Here is a 21,432-nt window from a genome sequence, read left to right on the forward strand (position 1 = left end):
ATTCGACAACAAAAGGAGATCAAAGGGATACAAATTGGAAAAGATGAAGTCAAAATATCACTTTTTGCAGATGATATGATAGTATATATAAGTGACCCTAAAAATTCCACCAGAGAACTCCTAAACCTGATAAACAGCTTCAGTGCAGTAGCTGGATATAAAATTAACTCAAACAAATCAATGGCCTTTCTCTACACAAAGGATAAGCAGAATGAGAAAGAAATTAGGGAAACAACACCCTTCACAATAGTCAAAAATAATATAAATACCTTGGGGTGACTCTAACTAACAAAGTGAAAAATCTGTATGATAAGAACTTCAAGTTCTCCTCTCTAACAGCTGAGCAAGATGCCCAAAGGGAAGAAGGCCAAGGGGAAGAAGGTGGCCCGGGCCCCTGCGGTCATCAAGAAGCATGAGGCCAAGAAGGTAGTCAACCCTCTGTCCAAGAAGAGGCCCAAGGACTTTGGCATTGGACAGGCTATCCAGCCCAAAAGAGATTTAATGCCCTTTGTCAAGTGGCCCCGCTACATCAGGCTGCAACGGCAAAGAGCCATTCTCTACATGTGGCTCAAATTCCCTCCTGCCATTAACCAGTTCACCCAGGTGCTGGACAGTTAGACAGCTACTCAGCTGCTTAAGCTTGCCCACAAGTACAGGCCAGAGAGAAAGCAAGAGAAGAAACAATGGCTACTGGCCCGTGCTGAGAAGAAAGTTGCTGGCAAAGGCGATGTCCCAACTAAGAGACCACCTGTCCTCCGAGCAGGAGTCAATACAGTCACCACCTTGGTGGAGAACAAGAAGGCTCAGCTGGTGGTGATTGCCCATAACATAGACCCCATTGTGCTGGTGGTTTTCCTGCCTGCCCTGTGTCAAAAGATGGGGGTGCCCTAGTGCATCATCAAGGGAAAGGCCAGGCTGGGGCGCCTGGTCCACAGGAAGACATGCACCACTGTTGCCTTCACACAGGCTAACTCAGAAGACAAGGGTGCTCTGGCTAAGCTGGTGGAAGATATTAGGACCAATTATAATGACAGATATGATGAGATCCATCGCCACTGGGGAGGCAACATCCTGGGTCCTAAGTCTGTGGCTCGCATTGCCAAGCTGGAAAAAGCAAAGGCTAAAGAATTCGCCACTAAATTGGGTTAAATGTACACTAAGTTTTCTGTACATAAATATAATTAAAAAATTTAAAAAAACCTTCAAGTTCTGACGAAGGAAATTAAAGATCTCAGAAGATGGAAAGATCTCCCATGCTCATGGATTGGCAGGATTAATATAGTCAAAATGGCTATCTTGCCAAAAGCAATCTACAGAGTCAATGCAATCCTCATCAAAATACCAACTCAATTCTTCAGTGAGTTTGAAAGGGCAATTTGCAAATTCATCTGGAATAACAAAAAACCTAGGATAGCAAAAACTATTCTCAACAATAAAAGAACCTCTGGTGGAATCACCATGCCTGACCTCAAGCTGTACTACAGAGCAATTGTGATAAAAACTGCATGGTACTGGTACAGTGACAGACAGATAATTGGAATAGAATTGAAGACCCAGAAATGAACCCACACACCTATGGTCACTTGATGTTTAACAAAGGAGCTAAAACCATACAGTGGATAAAAGAAAGCATTTCCAACCAATGGTTCTGGCTCAACTGGCGGTTATCTTGTAGAAGAATGCTAATTGATCCATTCTTATCTTCTTGTAAAAAGCTTAAGTCTAAGTGGATCAAGAAACTCCAAATAAAACCTGAGACTCTGAAACTTATAGAGGAGAAAGTGTGGAAAAGCCTGAAAGATATGGGCACAGGGGGAAAATTCCTGAACAGAACAGCAATGGCTTGTGCTGTAAGATCAAGAATGGACAAATGGGACCTCATAAAATTGCAAAGCTTCTGTAAGACAAAAGACACTGTCAATAAGACAAAAAAGCCACCAATTGATTGGGAGAGGATCTTTATCAATCCTAAACCCAATAGGGGACTAATATCCAATATATACAAAGAGCTCAAGAAACCGGACTCCAGAAAATCAAATAACCCCATTTAAAAATGGGGTTTAGCACAAAACAAAGAATTCTCAACTGAGGAATACCGAATGCCTGAGAAGCACCTGAAACAATGTTCAACATCCTTAATCATCAGGGAAATGCAACTCAAAACAACCCTGAGATTCCACCTCACACCAGTCAGAATGGCTAAGATCAAAAATTCAGGTGACAGCAGATGCTGGCAAGGATGTGTAGAAAGAAGAATACTCCTCCATTGCTGGTGGAATTGCAAGCTTGTACAACCACTCTAGAAATAAATCTGGAGGTTGCTCAGTAGATCTACCTGAAGACCTAGCTATACCACTCTTGGGTATATATCCAAAAGATGCTCCACCATGCCACAGAGGTATTCCACTATGTTCATAGTGGCCTTGTTTGTGATAGCCAGAAGCTAGAAACAACCCAGATGTCCCACAATGGAAGAATGGATACAGAAAATGTGGTTTGTTTACACAATGGAGTACTACTCCGCTATTAAGAATGAGGACATCTTACAGGCAAATGGATGGAACTAGAAAATATCATCCTGAGTCAGATAACTCAGTCACAAAAGAACACATATGGTATGTACTTGCTGATAAGTGGATATTAGCGAAAAAGGTACAAAATACCCAGGATACAATCCACAGAACTCAACAAGGTTAACAAGCCCAATGACCCAAGTAAAGATGCCTTAATCCCATTTGGGAAGGAGAAGAAAGCAATCACGGGTGCAGAGGGAGGAAGGGATCTGGGTGAGAAAGGGGACAGGGAGGGGAAAGGGGAAACACGATCAGGAGAACAAGACTGAAGATCTTCTTGGGCCAACAAAAAGAATGGAAAGAGGCAACTTCAGGAGGTGGGGTGGGGCTCCAGAATGCACCAGAGACCTGGGAGCTGAGAGATGCTCAGGACCTTAGATGAAATGCCCTAGAGTGGGGAGAGGGAACTTGTAGGTTTACCTCCAGTAGAAAGACAGGGAGGGCATCAAGTGGAAGGTTGGGGTTGCCACCCCACCATCCAAACTCTATCCCAGAATTGTTACTGTTTAGAGGAACTGCAGGGACAAATAGAGAAGAACCTGAGGGAGAGGAGATCCAGTGACAGGCCGAGATTAGGATTCAACTGGGGGGAGGGGTGACTCCAGAGCCTGACACTGTTACTGGTGCAAGGGTGTGCTTACAGACAGGAGTCTGGTATGGCTGCCCTCCAAGAGCCTCAAAAAGCACCTGAAAGAGTCAGGTACAGATACTTATACCCAGCCAATAGATAAAAGCCAGGGACCTCTGTGGTTGAATTAGGGAAAATCTGGAAGAAGCTATGGAGGAGAGTGATCCCATAAGACCAGCAGTCTCAATTAACCTGGAACCCCTAAATCTCTCAGACACTGAGCCACCAACCATGCAGCATACACTGGCTGATATGAGGCACCGGACACATACAGGAGAGGACTGCCTAGTCTGGCCTCTGAGAGAAGACACAGCTCACTCTCCTGAGACATGAGGCCCCAAGAAGTAGGGAGGCCTGGTGGGGTGGGGAGTGTGGACATCTTGGCAACAGGGGAGAATATATGGGTTGGGGGACAGTCTGGGGGTGGGCTGAGAGTGAGTAGAGGCTGGACTGTAAAGGAAGATTAAATGATAACAACAACAATAAAGGAAGTGCTGACATGACTAGCCTTTGATTCAAGGACTTCTATGTGCTCCTAAGAAAACAATGTCCTTCTTCATAACATAGTATGATTTCACCAAATTTGTTTCTATGTGGAAAAGTAGATGGCAGGTGTTTGGGGGTCTGAGCTAGATTTCAGAGAATCTTTTAAGTGCTAGTGAAATCTAATGTTAACTTGCAGTGAGTCATTTTTGCAGTATCCAAAGAAATAATGTATCACACAGTAGACATTTGCAATGGTGCACATATCTGTCTCTGACTCTTGATGGGACTCTAGATTTGGAAGAATAACTTTATTGCCAGCAGCTCAAGCTCTTAGCATCAACTCCCAGGCCAGACCCTTAAACACAAAGCCATTAGGACTTTATGTCTCAAAACATGGTACGTGAATGAAGACAGGATCAACTTTATCTCTCCAAGAGCTTATTTACTAAAAGCCTGTAGGTAGGGTTGAGTGATGGATGTGAATACAGACAAGATGTTTTTAGGTGTTTTCTGCCAGTAATAAAGGAAGACGGGGAAAAAAGCAATAAAGTGGAAACTTCTAGTTTCTTTGGAAAATCAGTTATGTCAAATGACGTTTTTCTGGCACAGACACGTGAAATAATGTTTTCCTGAAGCAGACACAGGTGAAGGATGTTTTGATATAGCAAATGTGAAAGGACCCATGACAAATGAGTATAAATATGACCCTGCAGACAGTGGAGGAGGAACACTGAGCCTTGGTTTGGTTTTCTCTGCCTCACTATTCTTTGATAATGACTTGGATATATTGGTTCACCTTACATAGTGTTGTTGAGCTCAACTTGTGATAACACCCCCATTGAGAGAAGAAACTGGCCCAAGATCTCTCCTGAGGTTCCTGCAGCAGCTTGCAGCTTCTGTGGCCTCACCTCAGGCTGGTTGGCAAGCCTGGCGGTTTCTTCAGGATTGAACTACAGCTGCCTGTTGTCTGCTTGCTGGAAAGACTGGACTGTAGCTGTTGCTTCTTGCCTGGTGTCTACCTGCCTAGAGTCATATACTGCTGAGTCATATTTGATGTTTGCAATGGGACCGAACTGCTGCCCAAGAAGATCAAACTGGCCCCCAAAGAACTATTGCTAAACAGGTCTACTTCCCCCATATCCTTATAACTTTTATTCTTCCACTACCACTGGTGGGTGGTGGCCAAGAGGTGAGTTTGAAAGTTTATTAAAGGGATGTGCGGCAACAACATGTCCGCTCCGATGCCCGCCGTTGTGCCGGCCACCTGGAAGGCCACCGCTGCGGTTATTTTCCTTCATGGATTGGGAGATACTGGGCATGGATGGGCAGAAGCCTTTTGCAGGTATCAAAAGTCCCCACATCAAATACATCTGTCCACATGCCCCTGTGATGCCAGTCACATTAAATATGAATATGGCTATGCCTTCTTGGTTTGATATCGTTGGACTTTCACCAGATTCCCAGGAAGATGAATCTGGAATTAAACAGGCAGCAGAAACTGTAAAAGCCTTGATAGATCAAGAAGTGAAGAATGGCATTCCTTCTAACAGAATTATTTTGGGAGGATTTTCTCAGGGAGGCGCCTTGACTTTATACACTGCTCTCACCACACAGCAGAAACTGGCTGGTGTCACCGCACTCAGTTGCTGGCTTCCACTTCGGGCTTCGTTTTCACAGGGGCCGATCAACAGTGCTAATGGAGATATTTCCGTTCTCCAGTGCCATGGAGATTGTGACCCTTTAGGTCCCCAAATGTTTGGTTCTCTTACTGTTGAAAGACTAAAAGCATTGATAAATCCAGCCAATGTAACCTTCAAAATCTATGAAGGCATGATGCACAGCTCATGTCAGCAGGAAATGATGGATGTCAAGCACTTCATTGATAAGCTTCTACCTCCAATTGATTGACATCACTAAGAGGCCTTGAGTAGAAGTTCACCAGCATCACAGTAGTAGAGTATAAACCCCTTCCCATGACTGACCGTAGAACTTCTAATGTGTGCAGTGTTAAAATGTTTTGCAAATACATACCAGTGATACAGACTAAATGATGTTACCCTCATGGGAAATATATGATCCTTTTAAGTTTCTATGCATATATTTGTATTATACAATTCAGAATATACTAAGTATTACAGTAGGTAAGTGAAGCAACTAGATTCTTTGTCTCAAATTCAGCAAAATAAGATAACACAAACAGTTTTATTACATCATTTGAAAATTACTAGTATGTTCCGTGAAGATGTGTTCAGGTAAGATGTAAGTGACTTCTTAATTCTGTGAGTTAGACTATAGTTTTACTCCACAATTGTTCAGTCTCCATGCAGTGTCTGTATTTTTATGTTTGTATTCACATAGATGATACTATAATAGCTAAGAATCAGATGGTATTACATTATCCCTAATAATAGGGATAATGCTTTTGAGTGTCAAAAAGTAATACTGCATTCTTCAATTAATGGCCCTTCTATTGGGAGACCAGGCTTTTTTTCCCATCTATGTGATTTTTCTCCTCAAGAAAAAAAAGTTCTTTTTTGATTTTCCATAGAAAACTAATATTGCCTCTGTCATATATATTATTTTGACATTTTGAAACACTGACATAGCTGGGCGTGGTGGCGCAAGTCTTTAATCCCAGCACTGGGGAGGCAGAGGCAGGCAGATCTCTGTCAATAGCCTGGTCTACAGAGTGAGTTCCAGGACAGCCAAGGCTACACAGAGAAACCCTGTCTTGGAAACAAACAAACAAACAAACAAACAAAAAGGAAACACAGACATACAGTATTTCCAATCTAGGTAATATGAAAGGAAATCAAACATTACTTAAGTTTATATATTTCAAATAACTGCACCTTAATCCAACTTTAGACTCTAGAGTTATAGACTCTCCAGTCCTGGTAATAAATCTGTGGTTTTATTTTTCTGTAAAACACTTAAAGGGGAAGTAATATCTCAGCATATTTAGAAATACTTGTGACTGGCTTCAAAATATAATTTCTTAAACATCTTATAGCAGATTTTAAGTTTACATTTTCTGTACATGTTATGCTTAAAACCAAGTACTGTTCAAGATGAGCAATCAGACTTTTGTTTTATTTTTATCTGGGTAACATATTAATTTGAAATTTTCATCTTAAGTAAAGGAGCTTTTGATAATCAGTCTCCTGTACAAATATTAAAATAATAATTTGATTTTAAATCATCAACATGTTCAAAATACTGGTGAAAATTATTTAATATAAGGACTGGTTAGAACTATATATATATATATATATATATATATATACATATATATATACATCCCATATTTATAACTGTTACCACACAGTTGAATATGTTGCAAAAATTATGGTTATTTCTGAACGGTTGCTTTTCTTGCTGTTTTCCAACCAACCAAGAAGCATCTTTATAAACGGGTGCTAATTGATATGAAGATCATTTTGGTGTGTCCTAGATAGAGTGAAGCCAAATGTCTGGATTTAAAACAATTTCAAACAATCATTTACTATTTTGCTTTACTTTGAAGAACATAAATTTACTTCAGTTATTCTATCTGTAAAGATTTATTTGGTATAAGAAATATTCCATTGACTTTGTGTGCTGTAATGTGGGAAAATGTCATGTTTTTCACAATTTCTATCAATGTGAAATAAAATTTAATTTTGGCATTATCAAAAAAAAAAAAAGAAAGAAAGTTTATTAAAAGTAGGTTGCAAGTAAATTATGCCTACAGAGCAACACCCTCCAGTACCTTTCCCAAGGCTGGCCACAAGAGAAGTGAGTTGACCATTTCGTATTTGTATATGATTGTATTTATGTTAACACATTAAGGCAGGAACATGCAATCTCTCTGGTGAGCTAGCTGAATTCAGTCTCCCTGACCTTTATACCTGGATCAATAGCCAGTAAAGACTAATTCAGAAAGAAAAAAAATCCTTGAAATTGAATAAACAAGCTGAGATTTATGAGGTCTTCAAAACAACTACTCTAAAAAACATTCTTCTGTGTAATAAAAAAAGGACAATAGAGGAATCTTGTAGATGAAGAATTAAAGGATACTAAATGGCCTCACCCTGAACTTCACACACTCCTTTATTTTTCTTTTGAACGGGTATAACATCCTTCTTCTTGCCAGTCAATGTTCTATGTTGCTTCTCTTTGGGTTGCTGGGCCTAAGAATATTTTGTATGGGCAAGTCAAAGATTTCATAAAATTGATTCATGTCAATAATAGATGGTGCATATATGTGCAATATGCATGTGTTATATACATCACATACCTATATAGCTCATACACACAAATAACAGGAGGCTATATCTAATTATATATTACTATAAAGCTATGTGTATCATTGTAACTCTTTCCAGAGAATTCACAACAAACATCTGTGCTCAGAGGGAGTCATGAAAATTGGTTAACTAGGATGAGGACGTATGTTTGGGAAGCACATGAACATGTATTTAGTATTTAACATTAAGGTAATGCCAGAGTGTAACCCTCTGGAATCAGGGTGGACTCCACTAACACTCGTGCAGGAGGAGTCTTTATAAGTGCACACACAGCAGTTCAATAATTAGAAACACAACACCACAAAAAGCAAGGCACATGCAGTCTCAGGTGCAAGCTGGCATGCAAGTATTTGACAATCTCTTTGGCCTTGACTTTGGGGTCTAATCCTTGCCCCCACATTCATACTCCACAGTGAGAATATAAAGTTGCTGGTAGGAAGATGGGCCCAATAGAACATCTTTCTTTGCACTGTGTGAGATAGTAACACATGTATCCATAAACAGTGAGGATACACTCAAAAGGTTTCAGAGAAAATCTATGACGATGTACACATCCCACTCAAAGCACATGCAGACATGTTTAGTTCCTAGTGAAAGGGACAGAGGTGTCATTTTAAGGCTCTTACAAGCGCCATCACTGCCTAGGCAGTCTCATCTGAAAACCCATCATTTGGGTTAATACCTGGCCTTCAAAAAAAAAAAAAGACCTCTGAGCTCAATGATAAAATTTGCTTTGGCAGATAGATTCCACATCAGGCAGTCCTTTTGGAACATGCCAGCAGAGAGTTTGAAAGCTCTGGTCAGTATTATTTGTGTCATCATTAATTAGGCTGGTTTGCTTTCAAAAGTGCTCTTCTGGATCCCGTATCCTACACCTTGTATTTTCCGGTGCCCTCTGTGGATGTATGGGGATTATCTAGGGCAGAAGTAAAAAGCTGAGATGCTGAGCTCCTCATGCTCCTCTTAGGGCATCTACAGGCCTCAGGTACACAGGAAGGTCCCCCTCTCCCAACCAAGTCCTGGGAAATAGGACCTTTCCTCACTGCCTGCCTGGCCTGTGTCAGGTCTCACCCCATCCCCTTCCTTTGTACTGAGACTAAAGGCTCTGTCTTCTGGGACACTTTAGGAACATCCAGGACTTGGTAAACCCCTGAAACCTTGCCCCAAGCCTTCTGTTTCATCCTCCCCAGCATAATCTGTCAGTCCATAATGATCTTGGGACATTTCTTCTCTGGCCATGAAATATTGTCAGACCCATTCAGAATGCCTTCAAGCCTCCAAGCTTTTAGGGCACTAAAAGGACTGCTCCAAGGACCCACAAGGAAGGACAAAGGTAGGTGAACAACCCAAAGCACCACATCTCCTGGCACAACTGTGACACGGGAAGGGAGAGCATCATTGCCAAGGAGCAATAAGTGAATGTTTAAACAGCTCATCAGTGGAGCAGCCATAATCAGCCTCAGGAGGGCATGGCAATGGGCAATTTCAAGGAATACTGTTGGGCTCTTTGGAGGACAGATGCTACACCTGTTCTCCGGAGACACAAAGAGGGGAGGAGCTACTCTGAATCTCAAAATACTCATTGGTAAAATGCTTGAGTTTAAGAATCTCAGTCTGAATGTTTTGGTGGGGGGATGTTGGTTTGCTGTTTCATTCATTTGCTTGTTGTTTTGAGACATGGTTCCTCTATGTAGCTCTAGCTGTCCTAGAACCCACTATGTAGATCATGCTGACCTCCAAGTCACAGAGATCACCCTGCCTCTGCCTCCTGGGCTCTGGAATGAAATATGTGCACCACTACCACATCTGGCTTCAGTTTGAGAGGTTTTTTTTATGTGCACTGAACCTTGGTTCCATCATGATTTCTAGGATTTCTGCCTTGTGGTCTACAGTCTTGCTCACTACCAAAGAATCAAAGCATCCCTGTTGTGGGTTGTCTTGGTGCTGTTTGTATTTTTGATGTTCATTCTGCTTACTCAAGAGGGACTGCACCTGATGAGAAGTAGATCCGGTACTGAGGTAATCTCACTGAACCTTCTTCCCATTCTATCTGGTCAAATCAAGTCTACAGCCTGTGATTGGAAAGTGGAAGGGAAAGGTGGGGTTGTCTGTCTCAAAGGTGGGAGGAAGGAAAAGAGAGAGAAAGGATGGAGAAGGGAGAGGAGAAAGCCAATATGGAGCAGAAGCATGTGGCCAGGAAAAACTACAAGTAGCAAAGGTTTCATAGCAGGGAATAAGTGAGGATAGTCATAGATCTGCCCAATCTAGGCATATAACTTATAAATATAATTGGGTTGTGTGTTTTTTATAAGCACTTATTGGGGTTGGAAATTACTGCAACAAATTGGTGCCCAATATGGGGCTTAGAACCCAACTAACCTGAGATAAAAGTTCCTCCTACCTCTTATCCCCAAATAAAGGGCTGGGGCTGCCATTTAAGACTGTGGCAGTGTGTGGATTGAAAGCTGACTGAGTCTGAAGGGTCTACAGAGACAGTTGCTGAGAGGCTCTCTCCCCAAGTCCCAGGCAGGGAATAGGGCAGTGCTGGTGTCAGATTCCCTGAGCTTAGGGAGGGACAAGGGAACCTGGCATATTGCTGCATGCAGGGTAATCTTCTCACAGACATAATGGTCTGATTTGAGCATCTATGCCTGAGGGAACCTTCCTATGCTCCCTTCCTCATATCCCCCACATCTAAACAGGACACAGGACAGCCAGACCCACTCTTCTGACTATTTGTACTACTGCTGCCTAAGATCAGTGCACATGCTGCTGGCTTCAACCCAAACAAAACCAGAGATCTAGCTCAGTAACGCAGATGTTTTGGGTCTTTCTACAGTTAGCACCTCCCTGCAAATAAAAGAATCAGAGAGGACTGTAATGTCCTGAATCAAACAGCAGAGGAAGGCAAAGGTACAAAAGCTCTGGATCAGGTAATAAGAGTTATAAATTGATAATAAAGATATATTATCAATAATATATTATCACTTATATAATATATAATAATACACACATACATATATATATATATTACTTAAAGATAAGAAACACAATAAACACCTTTGGGGTTTTATGGGATGATATTTTGAATCATTTGACAGGGATGGATTTAAAGGAAATAGACACCTTGTCAATTATCGTTGTGGTAAATCTCCATCTCAAATATACCCGGCAATGAAAACACAACACAGTTAATATGCTGTGTGCCTAGATTGGGCAGATCTACCACTACATTGCCATCTACCACATCTATGAGACCCCTTAGAACTTGTGGTTTCTCCAGGCCATGTGCTGTGCTCCACTTTTCTTCTTCCTCTTCCTCTGCATCCTCTCCCTCTTCCATTTTCTCCTTCTCTTTCCACCTTCCTCTCCACCTTCCCTTTTACCTGCCCAATCATCAGCTCTCCTTTATTTTACAAATTGGGGTGGGAAGCAGGTTTAGAGGAAATCACCTGAGTGCTGACTCATTTCTTGTTCTCAGCCACAAACAGGAGAATGGAATTCACATAAAATATAATTAGCCCCAAGACTATCCACAACAATTACCATATTAGGTATCTTGATTTACTATGTCTTCTTAAAAGACAGGGCCCTAGATTTAAAAAAAAAAGAGCCTTAGAAAAGGGGTTAGGGGAAACACATGAAGGTTGGGGATAGAAGCTGGAGAAGATGCTAGAACAAAAGATGCAGACATTCATGAGACTGAACAACAGAGAGATAAACTTAAGACTTGGCAACATGGTTTAGAGGAAACTCTAGAACTAAAGATACAGGATTTTTTTTTTAAGAAAGGTATTTTCTTTTTTTTTTTAAGATTTATTTATTATATGTAAGTACACTGTAGCTGTCTCCAGACACTCCAGAAGAGGGCGCCAGATCTCGTTACGGATGGTTGTGAGCCACCATGTGGTTGCTGGGATTTGAACTCTGGACCTTTGGAAGAGCAGTCGGGTGCTCTTACCCACTGAGCCATCTCACCAGCCCAAGATACAGGTTATTATAGGTCAAGATAAACAACAGAAAGAGGAAAATGAAGGTTGGAGACAGAAGCTGGAAAAGATGCTAGCACAAAATATGCAGAAATTCATAAATGAGACTGATAGACCTAGTGGGGAAACCCCCACTCAACTCCCGATTCGGCATGCACCCAAAAAATCACAAAGGACCATCATCTTGATGTAAATACATGAGGACGTTTAATTACGGAGCTCCGGACCGACATGCATCCCACACAGGAGATAATGGATGTTGGCCCCGAGGCTCGAAAGCTAGGGGTTTTTATGGGGTAAGGGGCTTAGGGGTGTGGAATTCAGCATAGCAACACACTATTGGCTTATTCAAACATTAACAGAAAGATTACATGTCAGCAAAAGGGCATCAGGACTTTGTTCCTGCTGGCTGGGGGCTTATCTTTGTTCACATAACAACCAGTTGATGTATGACTTTACCCGGCGTCAAGGGGCAGTAGACAGAGGGGAGGTTCTGGCCAGGTGGTGTTGACCCAGACAAGATAGCCCTGCTTGTACAGTCAAGCTGTTCTTAGGAATGTCTTAGCAACAGCCCTGTCTGTTCTGCTTTGTTCTCAGCCGCAGGCCACGGGCTCATAGACAACTCTTTTACATGAATCACAAGTTACAAAATCTCATTTTCTTTCAAGACTAAGCAACAAAGAGATAAACTTAAGTCTAACAGCACAGCCTAGAGGAAACACTGGAACTAAAGGCAAAGGAAATTCTAGGTCATGATAAGCAACAGAGAGAGGAAAATGAAGGTGGGAGACAGGAGCTGTAGAAGATGCTAGAACAAAAGATACAGAGATCATAGAGCAGACTGAGCAGCAGAGAGAAAATAATGAGGATTGGAAGCAAGGCTTGGAGAAAAACATTTTAAAATTAATCATTCAGAATAAAATAGACAGCAGAATATCAGAATTATAATATAAAGAAAATAATAAAATGTGGAAGCAGAACCTTAAACAGAGAATACAGAGATATGAGGCATGGGCACAGATTTTAAGGGAGCAATTTAAAATTTCAACTAAGGAAAATACTCAGGTAGAGTCAGAAGATATTAAAGAAGGTCAACCAAGGGTTATTAGAAAACAAACTTTAGTTTATCTGGTTGGTAAACAACAAAGACCTCCAGACAATGATCATTCACAGACTTATCAGGAATTCAAATGGCAACCCACGGATGTGGTAGAACTGAGAAAAGTTAAGGAAAGGGTTACTAATTTTGGAATACATTTACCCTTTGTAAAACAAATCCTGACTTCTTGGGCTATTAAAAATAGAATAATCCCCTAAGACTGGAAGGATATTGCAAAAGAAAACCCACCTCAGGGAAAAAGACAGACACTACCTCAGAGCAAAAGGCTGGAAAACAATTTTCCAGGCAAACGGTCTGAAGAAACAAGCTGGAGTAGCCATTCTAATATTGAATAAAATCGACTTCCAACCCAAAGTCATCAAAAAAAGACAAGGAGGGGCACTTCATACTCATCAAAGGTAAAATCTTCCAAGAGGAACTCTCAATTCTGAATATCTATGCTCCAAATGCAAGGGCATCCACATTCATTAAGGAAACTTAAGTAAAGCTCAAAGCACACATTGCACCTCACACAATAATAGTGGGAGACTTCAACACACCACTCTCACCAATGGACAGATCCTGGAAACAGAAACTAAACAGGAACACATTGAAACTAACAGAGGTTATGAAACAGAAGGATTTAACAGATATCTATAGAACATTTTATCCTAAAAGAAATGGATATACGTTCTTCTCAGCCAGCACCTCATGGTACCTTCTCCAAAACTGACAATATAATTGGTCACAAGACAGGCCTCAACAGATACAAAAATATTGAAATTATCCCATGGATCCTATCAGATCACCACGGACTAAGGCTGATCTTCAATAACAACATAAATAATAGAAAGCCAACATTCACATGCAAGCTGAATGACACTCTACTCATTGACAACTTAGTCAAGGAAGAAATAAAGAGATTAAAAACTTTTTAGAGTTTAATGAAAATGAAGCCACAACATACGCAAACTTATGGGACACAATGAAAGTATTCCTAAGAAGAAAACTCATAGATCTGAGAGCCTCCAAAAAGAAACTAGAGAGAGCATACTCTAGCAGCCTGACAGCACACCTAAAAGCTCTAGAACAAAAGGAAGCAAATTCACCCAAGAGGAGTAGACGGCAGGAAAGAATCCAACTCAGGGCTGAAATCAACCAAGTGGAAACAAAAAGAACTATACAAAGAATCAACCATACCAGGACCTGTTTCTTGGAGAAAATCAACAAAACAGATAAACCCTTAGCAACTCTAACTAGAGGGCACAGGGACAGTATCCTAATTAACAAAATCAGAAATGAAAAGGGAGAGATAACAGAGCCTGAGGAAATACTAAACATCATCAGATCCTACTACAAAAGGCTGTACTCAACAAAACTAGAAAACCTGGATGAAATGGACAACTTCCTAGACAGATACTAGATACCAAAGTTAAATCAGGATTAGATTAAAGATCTAAACAGTCCCATTTACCTTAAAGAAATAGAAGCAGTTGTCAATAGTCTCCCAACCAAAAGAAGCCCAGGGTTTAGTGCAGAGTTCTATCAGCCCTTCAAAGAAGACCTAATTCTAAGTCTCCTCAAACTATTCCACAAAATAGAAACAGAAGGTACTCTACCCAATTCATTCTATGAAGCCACAATTACTCTGATACCTAAACCATGTAAAGACCCAACAAAGAAAGAGACCTTCAGACCAATTTCCCATATGAACATCGATGCAAAAATACTCAATAAAATTCTTGCAAACCAAATCCAAGAACACATCAAAGCGATCATCCATCATGATCAAGTAGGCTTCATCCCAGGGATGCAGGGATGTTTTAATATTCAGAAATCTATTGACATAATCCAGTCTATAAACAAACTCAAAGACAAAAACTACATGGTCATCTCATTTGATGCTGAGAAATCATTTGACAAAATCCAACAGCCATTCATGATAAAAGCCCTGGAAAGATCAGGAATTCAAGGCCCATACCTAAACATAATAAAAGCAATATACAACAAACCAGTAGCCAACATCAAACTAAATGGAGAGAAACTGGAAGCAATCCCACTAAAATCACGGAGTACATAAGGATGCCCACTTTCTCCCTACCTATTCGACATAGTACTTTAAGTCCTAGCCAGAGCAATTAGACAACAAAAGGCAATCTAGGGATTACAAATTGGAAAGGAAGAAGTCAAAATATCTCTATTTGCAGATGATATGATAGTATATATAAATGACCCTAAAAATTCAACCAGAGAACTCCTAAATCTAATAAACAGCTTCAGTGAAGTAGCTGGATATAAAATTAATTCAAACAAATCAGTGGTCTTTCTCTACACAAGGCCTTTCTCTTTGTCTTGGTCTAATTCTTCTCTCATCTGTCCTTCCCATCCATCCTTCCCATCCACCCCCAGCTTTCCTTTCAGGAACACAGTTCTCTGTGGCCCCTGGTGGCTACAGGTGGCGCCAAAATGGGGGACCTCAATACAGAAAGACTGACTGAGGGATACTGTCTTGGTGGAGCTCCACAGAAAACAGAAGAAGATGGTATCCTGCATGGTAAGTAACATAAAACATTGATGCCAGCGCTAGCCTTAAATTTCATCTTTTTGAAACTGTTTTTGTAGGTACAAAAGGATATGGGCTAAGTTGGGGCAGCATCAACCCAATGCTCCTAAACCTGATAAACAGCTTCAGTGCAGTAGCTGGATATAAAATTAACTCAAACAAATCAGTGACCTTTCTCTACACAAAGGATAAACATGATGAGAAAGAAAATTAGGGAAACAACACCCTTCACAATAGTCACAAATAATATAAAATACCTTGGTGCGACTCTAACTAATGAAGTGAAAGAGCTGTATGATAAGAACTTCAAGTCTCTGACAAAAGAAATCAAAGATCTCAGAAGATGGAAAGATCTCTCATGCTCATGAATTGGCAGGATTAATATAGTCAAAATGGTTATCTTGCCAAAAGCAATCTACAGAGTCAATGCAATCCTCATCAAAATACCAACTCAATTCTTCAGTGAGTTTGAAAGGGCAATTTGCAAATTCATCTGGAATAACAAAAAACCTAGGATAGCAAAAACTCTTCTCAAGGATAAAAGAATCTCTGGTGGAATCACTATGCCTGACCTCAAGCTGTAGTACAGAGGAATTGTGATTAAAAAACTGCATGGTACTGGTACAATGACAGACAGGTAGATCAATGGAATAGAATTGAAGACCCAGAAATGAACCTACACACATATGGTCACTTGATCTTTGACAAAGGAGCTAAAACCATCCAGTGGATAAAAGACTACATTTTCAACAAATGGTGCTGCTTCAACTGGCAGTTATCATGTAGAAGAATGTGAATTGATCCATTCGTGTCTCCTTGTACAAAGCTCAAGTCTAAGTGGATCAATGAATTACACATAAAACCAGAGACACTAAAAGTTACAGAGGAGAAAGTGGGGGGATGTCTCAAAGATATGGGCACTAGGGAAAAATTCTCGAACAGAACAGCAATGGCTTGTGCTGTAAGATCAAGAATGGACAAATGGGACCTCATAAAATTGCAAAGCTTCTGCAAGGCAAAGGACACTGTCAATAAGACAAAAAGGCCACCAACATATTGGGAAAGGATTTATACAAATCCTAAATCTGATAGGGGACTAAGATCCAATATATACAAAGAACTCAAGAAGCTGGACTCTAAGAAATCAAATAACCCAATTAAAACCGGGGTACAGAGCTAAACAAAGAATTCTCAACTGAGGTGTGGGGAGCAGGTGTGGCAGCAGTCCCAAGAAGGCGCCAGGGACTGCAGCTAAGTCTTATGACTTGCACCTGACTTCCTCTTACATCTGAATATAAGCCACAGACATCATGAGAGCTGTGCAGGTGTACCAGGATACTGGTGAATCCATTTTGGTGGAGATATGCCCCTGCTGCCCTGATTAGCTGAAGCTGCATGCCTGGTGAGGTGACGTGGCCTGCTGTGCGTGGATGAGAACTGAGAGTATTTAAGAATGAGAGGCCCAGGGCTCCGGGGGAGATATAAACAAGAAGAAACAGGACTGAATAAACTGCTGTTAGAAGGACTGGTGGTCGTGTCGTTCTTGCTGGTCGAGAGCGGACGCGACACTGAGGAATACTGAATCGCTGAGAAGCACCTGAAACAATGTTCAACATCCTTAATCATCAGAGAAATGCAAATCAAAGCATCCCTGAGATTTCCACCTCACACCATTCAGAATGGCTAAGATAAAAAATTCAGGTGACAGCAGATGCTGGCGAGCATGTGAAGAAAGAGGAACACTCCCCCATTGCTGGTGGGATTGCAAGCTGGTACAATCACTCTGAAAATCAGTCTGGTGGTTCCTCAGAAAATTGGAAATAGTACTACTGGAAGATCCAGCAATACCTCTCCTTGGTATATACGTAGAAGATGTTCCAACTGGTAATAAGAACACATGCTCCACTACATTCTTAGGAGCCTTATTTATAGTAGCCAGAAGCTGGCAAGAACCCATATGTCCCTCAATAGAAGAATGGATACAGAAAATGTGGTACATTTACACAATGGAGTACTACTCAGCTATTAAAAACAATGAATTTATGAAATTCGTAGGCAAATGGATGGATCTGTAGGGTATCATCCTGAGTGAGGTAACTCAGTCACAAAAGAAGTCACTTGATATACACTTACTGATAAGTGGATATTAGCCCAGAAACTTAGAATACCCAAGATACAATGTGCAAAACACATGAAACTCAAGAAGACGGAAGACCAAAGTGTGGATATTTCATTCCTCCTTAGAATGGGGAACAAAGTACCCATGGAAGGAGTTACAGAGACAAAATTTGGGGCTGAGACAGAAGGGACTTCCCCACCCAGGGATCCATCCCATAAAGAGCCACCAAACCCAGTCACTATTGCATATGCCAGCAAGATTTTGCTGACAGGACCCTGGCATAGCTGTCTCTTGTGTGGCTATTCCAGTGCCTGGTAAATACAGAAGTGGATGCTCACAGTCATCTATAGAATGGAACACAGACAGGGCCCCCAATGGAGGAGCTAGAGAAAGTACCCAAGGAGCTGATGGGGTCTGCAACCCTGTAGGAGGAACAAGAATATGAAATAACCAGTACCCCCAGAGCTCGTTTCTCTAGCTGCACATGTAGCAGAAGATGGCTTAGTCGGCCATCATTGTGAGGAGAGGCTCTTTGCAAGCAAAGATTATATGTCCCATTACAGGGGAATGCCAGGGCTAGGAAGCAGGCATTGTTGGTTTGCAGAGCAGGGCGTGGGGAGGGTATAGTGGACTTTGTGGATAGCATTTGAAATGCATATGCAGAAAATATCTAATAAAAATATTTTTGAAAAAAAGAAATGGTGTGTGTATTAAGATGGTCTATTCATGAAGTCATTTATCAACTGTTTCAATGAACAATGGTTCTGCTTGGAGGGTGGCACAGATGTTAGGTGAGGGTAAGATTCTGGTTCATTGGCTTTGATGATTTTGAAAAGCACTCATCTCAGAATAAGAGTAACTTATAAAGTCCTCTTCAAAATTGATACAATAATTATAAATATCAAGCAAAGCCTTCAGACTCACTCTTTGCTGTTCTCTCACAAGGCACCTCCCAAATTAATTGTTCACATTTCTTTTGGCTATATAAATAATTTTGAAATATGTAAGCTCTTATGGAAACCATAGTATAGTGTAAAAACATCAAATAAACAATCCTACTAATAGAGAGGCTGAGATAGGAGAAGCATGATTTCAAGGCCATTATGTGGTACACACCAAGACCTTGTCATGTACAAACAAGCAGAAAGTGTATATTGGGCCTATTTCTCCCATTACACAATTAGAGAGACCATGGGATAATACCGGACAAATTTCTAATTTCTCATATTTTTGAATTTCAATTGATTATAATATGTTGGTTATATTAATTTTCATATTAAGAGATATTAAGTGAAAGTGATTGGTACTTTCTGTTAATTTTCTTGTTAGAGGTGGAATTATGTTTGTGTGGGTTTGTTGAAAGATTACTTTCTTGCTTCTTCTAGTGTAGTTTCACTCCTTGTGTTGGTGTTTTCCATCTATTATCCTTTGGAGGGCTGGATTTGTGGAAAGACATTGTGTAAATTTATTTTTTTTCATGGAATATCTTGGTTTCTCCGTCTATGGTGATTGAGAGTTTTGCTGGGTATAGTAGCCTGGGTTGGCATTTGTGTTCTCTTAGGGTTTGTATGACATCTTCCCAGGATCTTCTAGCTTTCATAGTCTCTGGTGAGAAGCCTGGTGTAATTCTGATAGGCCTGCCTTTATATGTTATTTGACCATTTTCCCTTACTGCTTTTAAAATTCTTTCCTTGTTTAGTACATTTGGTGTTTTGATTATTATGTGACAGGAGAAATTTCTTTTCTGGTCCAATCTATTTGTAGTTCTGTAGGCTTCTTGTATGTTCATGGACATCTCTTTCTTTAGGTTATGGAATTTTTCTTCTATAATTTTGTTGAAGGTATTCACTGGCCCTTTAATTTGGGAATCTTCACTTTCTTCTATTCTTCTTATCCTTAGGTGTGGGAAGCCACATGTGCCGTTGCAGAGTGGCGCTGGCTACCACTGGCCACTGCCCATGATTATGGGTAAACAACCAAAGTGCGCATGTGCATAAGAGGTTTTTGCCGAGTCACTGCCTGGCCTGACGCATATTAATGAGGTACTGGTAGCATAACCAATCAGATATGGACACGTCACTCCTAGTCCTATATAAGCAGCACCATTTCTGGGCTCAAGGTCTTTCGCCTATGCAATCAATGCTCTCCCAATAAACGTGTGCAGAAGGATCCTATTGTGGCGTCGTTCTTGCTGGTGAGACAGGCGCTCACACTTAGGTTTGGTCTTCTCATTGTGTCCTGGATTTCCTGGATGTTTTGGGTTAGGAATTCTTTTCTTTTTCCATTTTCTTTGACTGTTATGTCAAAGTTTTTATGGTATTCACCTGAGATTCTCTCTTCTACCTCTTGTATTCTATTGGTGATGCTTGCATCTGTGACTCCTACTCTTTCCTAGGTTTTCCATCTCCAAGCCTATCTCCTTTTGTGATTTCTTTATTGTTTCTATTTCCATTTTTTAGGACCTGGGTGGTTTTGTTCAATTCATTCACATGTTTGGTTGTGTTTTCTTGTATTTCTTTAAGGGATTCATGTGTTTCTTGGTTAAAGGCTTCTACCTCTTTACCTGTGTTCCCCTGTATTTCTCTAAGAGAGATATTTATGTTCTTCTTAAAGTCCTGTATCATCATCATGAGGTGTGATTTTTAAATCGTAATTGTGGGGCAGTAGGCTCCTCACAGACAGCCTAGTCTCCAGTCAAGCATAGGTCTTGAACCCCAGAGACCCGATGGGTGGTGATTTCTACCTACATGGGACAGGAGGTGTTCAATCCTGTCTCCTGGACCTCTGGCTCCAGTCAAATTTATCACCCCCACAGGCCCCGCAGGAGAGCTGTGTGACTATCTGTCATGCAGATAATGCCCCAACCTCCTGGCATTCTGGCTAGACTCTACCCCCACAGTTACCTGACTATATCCAGGTATGCTCCTCCCCACAGTTACCTGATAGCACAGCCCACTATAAAAGGGGCTGCTTGGCCCCTCCTCGCTCTCTTTAAGCTCTCATCTTTCCTACTCTCTAGCCCTCCTTCCCCCTCTTTCTCTCTCTCTTCCCCCCTCTCTCCATGAAGCTATGGCCAGCCTTTCCCCCTCTTTCTACCTTCTTTCATTTTCCCTGCCTTCTACAATGAAGCTCTAAAACCATAGACTGTCTCTGCTTATCAAGGCCTGCCATTCTTGATTGATGGGATGGGCTTTCCCCTAACGAGCCACATCTAACCTCAAACCAGAAGGCTTTCCTGCACTCCACCCAGCACCCCATCTCTCCCTGGCTTCTCCTCCCTTTAGCCCTAGGGCTGACCGAGCCACTCCCAGGTTCCCCATTCTGTTCTCAGCTCTTCCACAGTGTTCAGTGGTGTCTGGTATGCCTGAGGCTGAGAACCTGGTACCTAGGACTGCCCCTTGTCCACTGCCCACCAACCTGGGGTCCGTGGCTTCCCACAGCCAGACACCCACTTGGGACCTCGTGGAAATTGTGCAGTAGTCTTCCCGCATTCACCCACACAGAGCACTGGAACTCTGGTGTGACGCAGGTTTTCTTCCACTCCCTTTATTTTCCCACACTCTCTGCTCCACACATAATCTTAGTTTTCAGGTATGTTTGCATATCCAGGGCTTGCTGCAGTGGGAGAACTGGGTTCTGACTGGGTTCTGATGATGCCACATAGCCTTGGTTTCTGTTGCTTATGT

The 21,432-nt window shown here is 41.3% G+C and overlaps 2 pseudogenes; both read left to right on the forward strand.

Moving 5' to 3' along the window:
* Positions 1–347: 347 nt before the first annotated feature.
* LOC110309399 (large ribosomal subunit protein eL8 pseudogene) lies at positions 348–1,149 on the forward strand (annotated as a pseudogene).
* Positions 1,150–4,901: 3,752 nt separating this feature from the next.
* On the forward strand, positions 4,902–6,206 carry LOC110309398 (acyl-protein thioesterase 1 pseudogene; annotated as a pseudogene).
* Positions 6,207–21,432: the final 15,226 nt, after the last annotated feature.

Source organism: Mus caroli, unplaced genomic scaffold, assembly GCF_978045245.1.
Source record: "Mus caroli unplaced genomic scaffold, Mus_caroli_1 scaffold_5, whole genome shotgun sequence".
In the NCBI taxonomy this organism is placed as follows: domain Eukaryota; kingdom Metazoa; phylum Chordata; class Mammalia; order Rodentia; family Muridae; genus Mus; species Mus caroli.